At 47.7% G+C, this 12,124-nt stretch overlaps 1 protein-coding gene across 1 annotated transcript in view; it reads left to right on the top strand.

The window, feature by feature from the left end:
* The window catches only part of atp6v1ba (ATPase, H+ transporting, lysosomal, V1 subunit B, member a), a 32,606-nt gene that overhangs the window by 2,048 nt on the left and 18,434 nt on the right, over nucleotides 1-12,124 (top strand). The window lies entirely within an intron of this gene.

Below are 12,124 nucleotides of genomic sequence, written 5' to 3'. Positions count from 1 at the left end.
GTATAATCCTGCTATGTGATGAACGAAATAACACACACGACAGAAAATGTACCCTCCACCAGCGGTCACTGGGCGGAGCCAATAAACAAGTCTTATTACAGCTTTCACTTACTGCATTGTTGATGCACGTAGCCAACTAGATTGACGTCAGCAGCTGACATGAATTCTGGGTAGATTTTTCACCCAAAGTGGCGGAAACGTGAGTTCAGGTGATGTATTTGTCGACGATTTTGACGTAGAATCCTAACGTTTCAGATGCAAAATGAACGCAGCGAAAGTCCCAACTGAATGGCGGCCAATCGGTGGTTATTCTCTGCTTATAACAACGCTAATTGACTCCAAACTGCTCAAAACCAGGCTAGCTAGATTCTGTACGCCGAGAGGAATCTTCTTGGCGATTTTGCCGACCGCTAGCTCAAACGGAAGACGACCAATTTCATTCAGCGATGATTTCACGTGTGTGTGTGTGTGTGCATTCATCACCTCCAATGCTTAAACTCCATCCTAGCGATCTATGATACTCATCTGTCTCTTGAATCCTTTTAGCAGTCAACACCTGGGTGTGATAATTGGCCTGGATAACATCCAGCTGAAGTGTGGATCCTTGTTCTTCCTCTCTTTTTCCGGCTAAGTATTTTGAACAGTACTGTTGTCTTGAGGCCTCTTCACCTCTCATGATCTGTTGACGTCGGCTGGGAGGATTGTCGAATGCTAGGTGAAGCTCGTTGCGACGCTCATTAAGGAATTTTCAGCGATAATGCGGATGTTTGGAAGAAACTCACCGTTTGGTCTCCGATTTGAAAATACCCTCACTTCTCGCGTGGACACGATATTTTGTCATAGCTATCAGAGAACTGTGAAGATGTGTAAAAATGTGTCCGAAGCAGTAGTATTTTGACCAGGATAACATATCACGCTCTTGCATTTTCTCGCCTTTATTATATCTTGGATTCTTGAACAAAGTAAAAATGTAGCCTACTTCAACTTCACCAGGTACTTACGTTTATTGACGTGACCGTCGTCTTTATCAGTTTGCTTCGACAGCTTGTCTTAGTTCGGATTTTTTTGCACATGGCTTAACAGGAAGTGTCGGAGCCAGACAACGGGTTTTGGCTGCATAGCTCATTGTTTATTGCTGGGTTTGTGAAAACCATTACTAGTACTCCACGCTGCCTGTGTCACATGGTTGCAGATAATATATTAGATATTATGACACGGGAGAAATAGGGCTACTATAGCTTTTCTAGCAAAGTCGCTATGAGGACTTATATTTTGATTTAGAAAAATGTTTTTCAGTTTCTAACTAAATGTAGAATGTCCCCCAGTTAAGGGTAGTGATGGGGTTCTGACACTTCATAGTTTGTTAAAATAAAAACATACAGGATGATGAGGAGGAGGAATTATACTTCATAATTAATGATAATAATAATAATAATAATATATAAACAGCAATTCTGATGCGTTGAAAGCACAGCAATTGCAATGCCAATTAATATTAGGCTAAAGAAATGACTTCCCCTCAGTTTAAACCGTTTTTAACCGACTTCCTGTTTAAGCACAGCCAACTTCCGGTTTCGTCCTAATACGAATAATTGGCTGTCAAATACAAATACAAATAGTGGGCTCCCGGCAAACCCCTAATGTTTATGTAGTCTTACACTTCCTGCTTTGTCCATATCTGACTTAGTGATGTTACTCACTGGCCATCTCCTTCATTTACGCCTCCAACATGGCCTCTCCTGGAGAGCAAACCAGGCGGTGTCTTTCCGTGCGTGTGCCGGGAAGGGTTGCGTGGACTAAAAGCTTTTTTAGCAAACTGGAAGGAAATGATTTAATGGAGCTGAGGCCATCTCCAAGCCGAGGGGCGAAGACGCGGCGTGTTAGAAACCCCCGTCCTGAACGACGCCTCCCCCACCCACCTTCCTCCCCCACCCTACTTTTGTCCATGTCTTCTCTAATGTAGGCGCGCCAGATTGCGCCATTTTCACTCTCGTCAAACATCACACCAGGAAGCCGTCTTTCAGGGAGCATACTCATAGCCGGGCATCAATTTTTAACCTAAATGATGAACAATCATCTAGAGCAATCTTTTGAGAACTGTTTAGCCTCTCTGTTCGGCTAGTGCTGCCTGAGTCAACGGGGCCTGTTCAAATGAAAGAGTACTGTTTCTGTTTTTGTCCCAGTGTTTTGAATATAGTCTACTTGTAGGCCAGTTTAGTGATCTGTTAGTCCAGGTTTATTAAAAAAAAGTTTTTTCCAATAACGATTCAGTAGCCATAAATTATTGCTTTTTTAAACTTACTGTAGAAGCTCATTGTGTGTTCAGTGCATGTTTTGTGTTTTTAAAACATTTTCACGGCGTTATTCTTGCTGTAACTTTCCGCGGGTGAAGAAAAAGCCCTTCATTCAAACCAGCTATGAAGCTTGAATAAGACCCATAAGATCAAGATGTTTTCCATGCCTCGCGTCACCTCAGTGGCTTGTCAGGCGTCTGAAAGAGGTGGTGACGGGACTGTCACCGGGAGGACAGTAAACAAATCGAAGAGGTGTGTAGTCAGAGTCAGGCCTGCGATGGAAATGGCCTTTTGTCTCTCATGTCAATGGCAACAAAGGCAATTAACCCACAAGATGGCTGGCCATTGTTTTAGCTGCACACAGATGTTTAAATGCTAAGAAAAGACATTGAGCGAGGCGACGCACTGCCTTTGTGAAGAAGTAATTAATGGTAATGATGTAGGCCTAGTTATGATAAACAAATGCCTCATCTGTCACAATGAAAGTTCTAAAAAAGAAAAATCAACCCAATCTTTTTTTTCTTATTTTAAAAAAAAAAGATTCTTATGCTCGTTCTCTGCTTCTGCGAGATCGGCTTGTCAGTGAAAGAAAGGATTGCCGTGGGCGTTTGTCTCTTCCTGAAAGAACATTTTAAATGTGGACTACGAACTTGCAACTGTATTTCCGTTGCACAGACGGTGATAAATCTATCCCGGTACCTGGGACGATTCGTCGGCCATCTCCGTTTAGCACATAGGGAAGTGAATCATAAGCAGATGTGAGCCCACGCTGTATTTTCCAGGCCAAGAGCCCCCCCTTGCTCCAAACTAACTTCCTTTTACATACTTCTCTTTTACATACTGTTCACTAAGCCTGTTTGCCAGTATGAAAGGACGACCACAACATGCCATCTTGTCTTCAGATTGAGGTGTTTTTGTCCCAAATATTGGAAAGGATTTGCAGAAGGTGGACAACAAGGGACCTGTCTCTAGACCCATTACCACGACGGTGACGAAAAGCACCACACACCTGCAAATGGCTGTAATCTGTCGCTGTGACATGGCTCATCTTTTGATCTGTCGTAAATGCACCATTTTGCCACCTTGGCAGTGAAGCTCCAGGGGTTGACCAGCTGTCTGTGTATAGGCTCCGCCCCATTAGTACCCCCCCCCCTGTAGTAACACCCCACAGATGAGTGTTCCCTCCCTGCCAGCCAATCAGAAACACCCCACCGATGAGTGTTCCCTTTCTGCCAGCCAATCAGAAACACCCCACAGATGAGTGTTCCCTCCCTGCCAGCCAATCAGAAACACCCCACCGATGAGTGTTCCCTCCCTGCCAGCCAATCAGAAACACCCCACAGATGAGTGTTCCCTCCCTGCCAGCCAATCAGAAACACCCCACAGATGAGTGTTCCCTCCCTGCCAGCCAATCAGAAACACCCCCCAGATGAGTGTTCCCTTTCTGCCAGCCAATCAGAAACACCCCCCAGATGAGTGTTCCCTCCCTGCCAGCCAATCAGAAACACCCCACAGATGAGTGTTCCCTTTCTGCCAGCCAATCAGAAACACCCCACAGATGAGTGTTCCCTCCCTGCCAGCCAATCAGAAACACCCCCCAGATGAGTGTTCCCTTTCTGCCAGCCAATCAGAAACACCCCACAGATGAGTGTTCCCTCCCTGCCAGCCAATCAGAAACACCCAACAGATGAGTGTTCCCTTTCTGCCAGCCAATCAGAAACATCCCCCAGATGAGTGTTCCCTTTCTGCCAGCCAATCAGAAACACCCCACAGATGAGTGTTCCCTTTCTGCCAGCCAATCAGAAACACCCCACAGATGAGTGTTCCCTTTCTGCCAGCCAATCAGAAACACCCCACAGATGAGTGTTCCCTTTCTGCCAGCCAATCAGAAACACCTCACAGATGAGTGTTCCCTTTCTGCCAGCCAATCAGAAACACCCCCCAGATGAGTGTTCCCTTTCTGCCAGCCAATCAGAAACACCTCACAGATGAGTGTTCCCTTTCTGCCAGCCAATCAGAAACACCCCACAGATGAGTGTTCCCTTTCTGCCAGCCAATCAGAAACACCTCACAGATGAGTGTTCCCTTTCTGCCAGCCAATCAGAAACACCTCACAGATGAGTGTTCCCTTTCTGCCAGCCAATCAGAAACACCCCACAGATGAGTGTTCCCTTTCTGCACGGTTCCTCGAAGGTTCTACTGGGCCATCTCCCTGCAGGGTTCCTCGAAGGTTCTACTGGGCCATCTCCCTGCAGGGTTCCTCGAAGGTTCTACTGGGCCATATCCCTGCAGGGTTCCTCGAAGGTTCTACTGGGCCATCTCCCTGCAGGGTTCCTCGAAGGTTCTACTGGGCCATCTCCCTGCAGGGTTCCTCGAAGGTTCTATTGGGCCATCTCCCTGCAGGGTTCCTCGAAGGTTCTACTGGGCCATCTCCCTGCAGGGTTCCTCGAAGGTTCTACTGGGCCATCTCCCTGCAGGGTTCCTCGAAGGTTCTACTGGGCCATCTCCCTGCAGGGTTCCTCGAAGGTTCTACTGGGCCATCTCCCTGCAGGGTTCCTCGAAGGTTCTACTGGGCCATCTCCCTGCAGGGTTCCTCGAAGGTTCTACTGGGCCATCTCCCTGCAGGGTTCCTCGAAGGTTCTACTGGGTCATCTCCCTGCAGGGTTCCACGAAGGTTCTTCTGGGCCATCTCCCTGCAGGGTTCCTCGAAGGTTCTACTGGGCCATCTCCCTGCACGGTTCCTCAAAGGTTCTACTGGGCCATCTCCCTGCAGGGTTCCTCGAAGGTTCTACTGGGCTATCGACTGTACTTACAGGGTTGCTCTAGTAGTGACACATCAAGATTTTAAATTCTAAGTAAGAAGCCTTGAGAACCAATGGTTCTGGAGCCTAGTGGCCCACAGGGCAGCAGCCTATCTGGTGGTTCCTTAGCGTGAGGCAGCTTGATATACAAGTCCACCCCCTGGACATGACGCTAGTATGTCTCAGGGACTTACCCCCAATCCAGCCCTTGATGCTGAGTGCCAAGCAGGGAGGCATTGGACATGTTTGATATTATCGGGGCCGCCCCGAAGAGTCTGCGAGCCGATCAGGAGGTATAAGATTGGATCTGTAAACCCCTCGCATTACAAGATTCACATCGGGACCCGACCAAGGTCCCAGACCAGATTTGTCCTCCGATTGTGCGAGGGAGGGAGCGTTGGGGGGGGGAGTTTCACGGATACATCCTGTAGTGTGAGCCCGGCATTAGCTGGGAGCTTTGAATACTCAAGTAAACTTTTCATCCAGTGCTCCAGACACCCAAACCAGCTGTTGCCGAATTCAACTTGAATGATAATATCACTAGAAATTCAACTTCGTGTCCACCCTTCATCGACCAAGTGGGGACAAAGGAGGCTTGGGTTCGGGGCTTATGTGGGTGATTTTGTGCGAGTTTGATGGCTTCATTGTCGCATGTGTGAGAACGTGGTTCCTGGTTTTTAGGCCCGCGTCTTTCAGTATCTCCTCGCCGCCCGTGTGAGAAGCCGTGCGTGTCTTTGCGGCAGGGGGAATAAACATAGGATTGTGTGTCCCGCGCACATCGCCGTTAGACCACGGCTTTGTACCGTTCATTCAACATCCAAAAGGTGATGCACCCCCATCTCCAATCCCAGCGCCACCCCCCACCACCACCCCAAAACTCCCTCTTTTTCAGCTGTGGAAATGAATTGTGTTGGAATGCTCTATGCCTCTTTTCTCTGGCACTTGAATGGGCTCTTTAGTATTTCACACCAAGGTGTCCTTCAGGGTGTGAGGTCAGGCTACCAAAACAGCTTCTAGTGGCGGATTAGGACCAATTAACATCTATGTATACAAAGGGCTCTGGCAGCTGAGCGGGCTGCGAGGTGACCCTCCCTGGCGCTGCATGCCAGCCCCGGGGACCGCCACACTTGAGCTCAAGTAGCCACCGAGGGGTGGAGAAAGTTTTTGCAAACCTATTGGGAAATGTTGCTACTTCACACCGTGCGAATGTATGGCCCCTTTGATTAATCGTTATCTTGTGAAATGAGCGGATTTTGCGACTAGTGTACTTAAACGTAGGAGGACAAGCCCCCCGAGTTCTAGTTCTTTATCTGAGATCTGCTACCTTCGTGAAGAATGTGACATGTGTTCTCAGTATTTATTAGACGCATGCTTTCTTCTAGGCCATTTTGTCGTCTTCATAATTAGCCATTAGCCCGTGTGTGTGGAGCCCCCCCAACCAGACATTCACATTTGAGGGAATGCCACAAATGGACATTTTTTCCCCCATAACAAGAAGCCGATGAAGTCCCTGCAAATATCACACACGGCTTTTATGTCCTTATTGCTGTTTCCAAGCATTTTCCATTAGACCTTTGTGTACTTTGAAAGATTTCCTAAGAGGCCGACGCACAATTATACGGCCAATTTTCTGGCATCATAATTATCACCCTTCAGTGAATAGCCATATGCATCTCTTTTGAGACGTACAGGCAATTTGTAGGCTAAGTGTAGGTATTAAGTCCATTTATAAACATGACCCACAACATGGGCTACGTTCGGCAATTTGTCTGTGGAAAAAGGTAAACAAAAAAAGAAGCTAAGGTCTTGACATTTTGATGGAATTAGCACAAAACAGCCTAGACTTCCCCACCCGCCTGCAACAGTGCCCTATAAACGCGATTATCTGTGACTGACTGACTGATGAAGTTACACCATTGGTCAGACAGATGAAGTTAATACAAAGGTATGCAAATTGGCCTGAATTTGGCCCGCCCACTCATGGTCCAGCCATATATTAGGTTTTCACCTGGTCTTGTTGGAGCAGCTGTTAAAAAAGCTGTTATAAGCTACAAAAAAGGTCAACATTTCCACAATTCCAGAGCTTAACTTACCATGCAAAGGAGCAAAAAATATTTGCCTAGTTTTGACTGTGTCTATTGTAGGCTCTGTACAGACTTAAGAATATTTGTTAACTTTGCCATAATATGCTCATTTGCTAGCAGTTTGGGGTTCAGTGTCTTGCTCAAGGACACTTGGACTGGGATCGAACCGGGGACCTTCTGATCCCCAGTCGGTTGCTAGACCTCCCGAGCTACAAGCTAATGTCTATTTTTATTTTTTTATTTTTTTTTGCTGTAGGGCAGTTATCATAAGGTTCAACAATAAAAACTATTATGCTTTTATTGATTCTTTTCTACCTGCAAGGCTGGTCGGGTGACTGGCTGTAGTTTTTTGCTTCAGTACGTTAGCAGTCTGTAGTCAAACACCTTTGCTACAACAGAGCAATGTTAGTGTGAAATCTCTGTGGCATTTGAGTTCCTGCAGCTACATTCCTCCGTCAGTCGCTCACGCCGTAGCCGTACCGTGGCTAATCACGTCGCGTACGAGCCAGCGGGCTGCTGAGGAGCCCTACAGTAGGACATGCATGTGCGGAGCTTGGGGTTCACCCTTTTTGAGTTTCTCCCCTGGGGCACTTGAGACTGCCAGCACGGGACGAGCACCTGTAAACGACACTCCCGCTGTCCCACGGCTCGCTAAGTGACGGCTTAAACAACCAGAGGCTACTAACATATGATGGTACATCTGACTAATGCCAGCTTTACACCACCCAACGTTTCCACCGATTTCACCGTCGCAGACAAATTTCCAATGTCGGAAATTCTCGGGATAAAAAACGTGAGAGTTTTTGCTGGAATTGGAGCACGCTCCCGGCGTCTTAATCGTTTTTGGTGTAAGGTGTCAGACCGAGCTGTCTTCTTCTCGTCTTGACTTTCTAATAAAATCAAACATGTTTGATATTATTGGAAGTTTTTAGTCTTGTCTCATGGAAATGGTGAAGTTCAGTGACATGAATATTGCCAACAACCAGGTGCAAGCAACGAACTGGGTAGACTAGAGAAATATACCACGATAGAAGGGAAACAAATGGACAGAAATGCAGACCCAGTCTTTTCAAAGTCTTGTAGTGTTTGGTAGGTACAAGCTAGAGTCGAGAGGCGACCTGAATTCTAGTTGACTAGCCTTCATGTCTACAGTAGCTAGCTGACCATTACCTAACCATTTTTAGAAGCTATATTTACTTATAAACACGCGGTTGTGCTTGGCCAGGGGATGTGAATGGGACATGAAATAAGCAACAATTAAGCCGATGGGCTAATGCCAGCTGTGTGCTCATAAACAGCCACAGAGCTGCGCCGTGGGCAGTGGTTTGGCTGGACTTCACTTTCTACCTTCTTTAAAATAAGAACAAATCTAAATCGCTTCGGTGACATTAGGGTGCCGATACTTTGATTACAATAACAGAGCGATGGTGGTGAAACTTGTTTTTCTGTCGCGTCAGAGATATTTTTGGGACGTGCGTTACATTCACAGATCTTCGTGAGATGTCTTTCTTGCGCACTCCCGTAGAAGTCTGTATCGATGTATTAGCAGCACATTAATCCCGCAAGTTATTCCCACGTTTTTTTCATTGACGCAAAGGAGCGATGCATCGTCGGCAGGGGGACAACGATGTTTACTGTTCACTCGTTCCTCACAAGGAAACGACACATCATGCGGTTGTCCTTCTGGGGACCTAGTAAAGATACATTTTAAGTTTGACAACATTCACTACAGCGAATAAGCTGGTACGACATGGCGGCACCAGCTACTCCGAAATAGCTCCCTCGGAGAAGGACAGGGCAGCTAGCACCCTCTCTGTTTTGGTGGTCCTTTTGTCACACTTGAACGCTTTCTCCGTCTCCTCCTCGCCCTCTCCTTCTCGCCTCCTCTGTTGCCGTCTCTCGCCCCCCTCCCGCCCCCCGCCCCAGCCCGTCTGGCTAATAGGGGTTGAAATGCAGGTGTGTGTGGGAAATGGCTGCAGTGCTATAGTGCATTGACAGGTTATTTTGTTGGCCGCTGCCTAATTAGTGGCAAAGTGGATGCGTCCCGCCAGGCTTCAGTGCTCTGCGTTAGAACCGGTCTGCTCTGATTTCCTCGCGCCTTTGATATCGGCCAAGAGATTGACGGTTTGCACACAAAAAAAACCCACAAGGGCATGATGGAAGACCCGGTGGAAACAATGCCCCCCCACACACACACACACACGCCCCGCCCCGCCCTCAGAGCCCCTCGTCCCACCCCCCCCATCTGCAGATGGACACAGAGAGAATGAGAGGCTGTTTCTCACAGGCTCTGCCCAAATTGGCTCCAATGTCAAGGGAACTAATGTTTTCCCTAAGAGAGTGAAAGGGACTACGTTTTGAAGACCACACCCAGGCTCTGTTTGTCCCTACTTGGGTCATTAATGACTGGATACAGCCCACCCTCATTCACCTACCAGTTTCCTACCCCCATTCACCTACCAGTCTCTTACTCCCATTCACCTACCAGTCTCTTACCCCCATTCACCTACCAGTCTCCTACCCCCATTCACCTACCAGTCTCCTACCCCCATTCACCTACCAGTATCCTACCCCCATTCACCTACCAGTCTCTTACCCCCATTCACCTACCAGTCTCTTACCCCATTCACCTACCAGTCTCCTACCCCCATTCACCTACCAGTCTCTTACCCCATTCACCTACCAGTCTCCTACCCCCATTCACCTACCAGTCTCTTACCCCATTCACCTACCAGTCTCTTACCCCCATTCACCTACCAGTCTCCTACCCCCATTCACCTACCAGTCTCTTACCCCATTCACCTACCAGTCTCCTACCCCCATTCACCTACCAGTCTTTTACCCCCATTCACCTACCAGTCTCCTACCCCCATTCACCTACCAGTCTCCTACTCCCATTCACCTACCAGTCTCCTACCCCCATTCACCTACCAGTCTCCTACCCCATTCACCTACCAGTCTTTTACCCCCATTCATCTACTGTACCAGTCTTTTACCCCCATTCATCTACCAGTCTCTTACTCCCATTCACCTACCAGTCTTTTACCCCCATTCACCTACCAGTCTCTTACCCCCATTCACCTACCAGTCTCCTACCCCCATTCACCTACCAGTCTCCTACCCCCATTCACCTACCAGTCTCCTACCCCCATTCACCTACCAGTCTCTTACTCCCATTCACCTACCAGTCTCTTACCCCCATTCACCTACCAGTCTCCTACCGCCATTCACCTACAGTACCAGTCTTTTACCCCCATTCACCTACCAGTCTCTTTCTCCCATTCACCTACCAGTCTCCTACCCCCATTCACCTACCAGTCTCCTACTCCCATTCACCTACCAGTCTTTTACCCCATTCACCTACCAGTCTTTTACCCCCATTCACCTACCAGTCTCTTACCCCCATTCACCTACCAGTCTTTTACCCCATTCACCTACCAGTCTTTTACCCCATTCACCTACCAGTCTCCTACCCCCATTCACCTACCAGTCTCCTACCCCCATTCACCTACCAGTCTTCTACCCCCATTCACCTACCAGTCTCTTACTCCCATTCACCTACCAGTCTCCTACCCCATTCACCTACCAGTCTCTTACTCCCATTCACCTACCAGTCTCTTACTCCCATTCACCTACCAGTCTCCTACCCCCATTCACCTACCAGTCTCCTACCCCATTCACCTACCAGTCTCCTACTCCCATTCACCTACCAGTCTCTTACCCCATTCACCTACAAGTCTTTTACCCCATTCACCTACCAGTCTCCTACTCCCATTCACCTACCAGTCTCTTACCCCCATTCACCTACCAGTCTTTTACCCCCATTCACCTACCAGTCTTTTACCCCATTCACCTACCAGTCTCCTACCCCCATTCACCTACCAGTCTCCTACCCCCATTCACCTACCAGTCTTTTACTCCCATTCACCTACCAGTCTTAAACCCCCATTCACCTACCAGTCTCTTACCCCCATTCATCTCCCAGTCTTTTACCCCCATTCACCTACCAGTCTCTTACTCCCATTCACCTACCAGTCTTTTACCCCCATTCACCTACCAGTCTCCTACTCCCATTCACCTACCAGTCTCCTACCCCATTCACCTACCAGTCTTTTACCCCCATTCACCTACCAGTCTCCTACCCCCATTCACCTACCAGTCTCTTACCCCATTCACCTACCAGTCTTTTACCCCCATTCACCTACCAGTCTCCTACCCCCATTCACCTACCAGTCTCCTACCCCCATTCACCTACCAGTCTCCTACCCCCATTCACCTACCAGTCTCTTATGTGACTGTGACAGCTGTATCAGGGTTTCCGTTAGAGAAAATCGGTACCGGTCAATGTGTCCGGGAAGATTAGACCTTTCCGGACAAACTGGAGACATTCGGGTCATTATATTATAATATAATATTAGGCCTATTATAGGTGTTTGTCGCGGTTATTGGCTGTTGTGTAGCTTATATACGCCATTTATTGTCTTCGCATCCGTATGATTAAATGTGTGATAGGCTGTCATGATTCCATGCGAAATTGCAAAATGACCGGTGGAATTAGAAGTTGTACGAGACGTTATTGGACAATGCCCATTTTCAACCATCTGTTAAATCCTTTATGAAGGTGCAATGTGAAGTGTCACCTATATGGGTATCTCCAGGGGTACCAGCTAAGGACAGAAGGGAATTTATTTGGAGGAAATGGATGACTCCTTGCAGGGGCGACAACATACAGTACTGTTATCCTAGGCCCCGATTTTCATAAGGATAACCGTTATACAATGCCCTATAGTCACAGGGATTATGGACATTAGTCTTCCGGGTATATTTTCAATTTTACCCTTCTTCAAAAGTGCATCTCATGTATTTCCCTCGGCAGTTGGCTGGCCATGACATTTGGACATGGAAAGCCATTAAAGCCCTCCAAGAAAGGTCAGATTGTGACTAT

Source organism: Borostomias antarcticus (genome assembly GCF_949987555.1).
Source record: "Borostomias antarcticus genome assembly, chromosome: 34".
Taxonomy (NCBI): domain Eukaryota; kingdom Metazoa; phylum Chordata; class Actinopteri; order Stomiiformes; family Stomiidae; genus Borostomias; species Borostomias antarcticus.
This window is presented reverse-complemented; position numbering and strand designations above follow the sequence as displayed.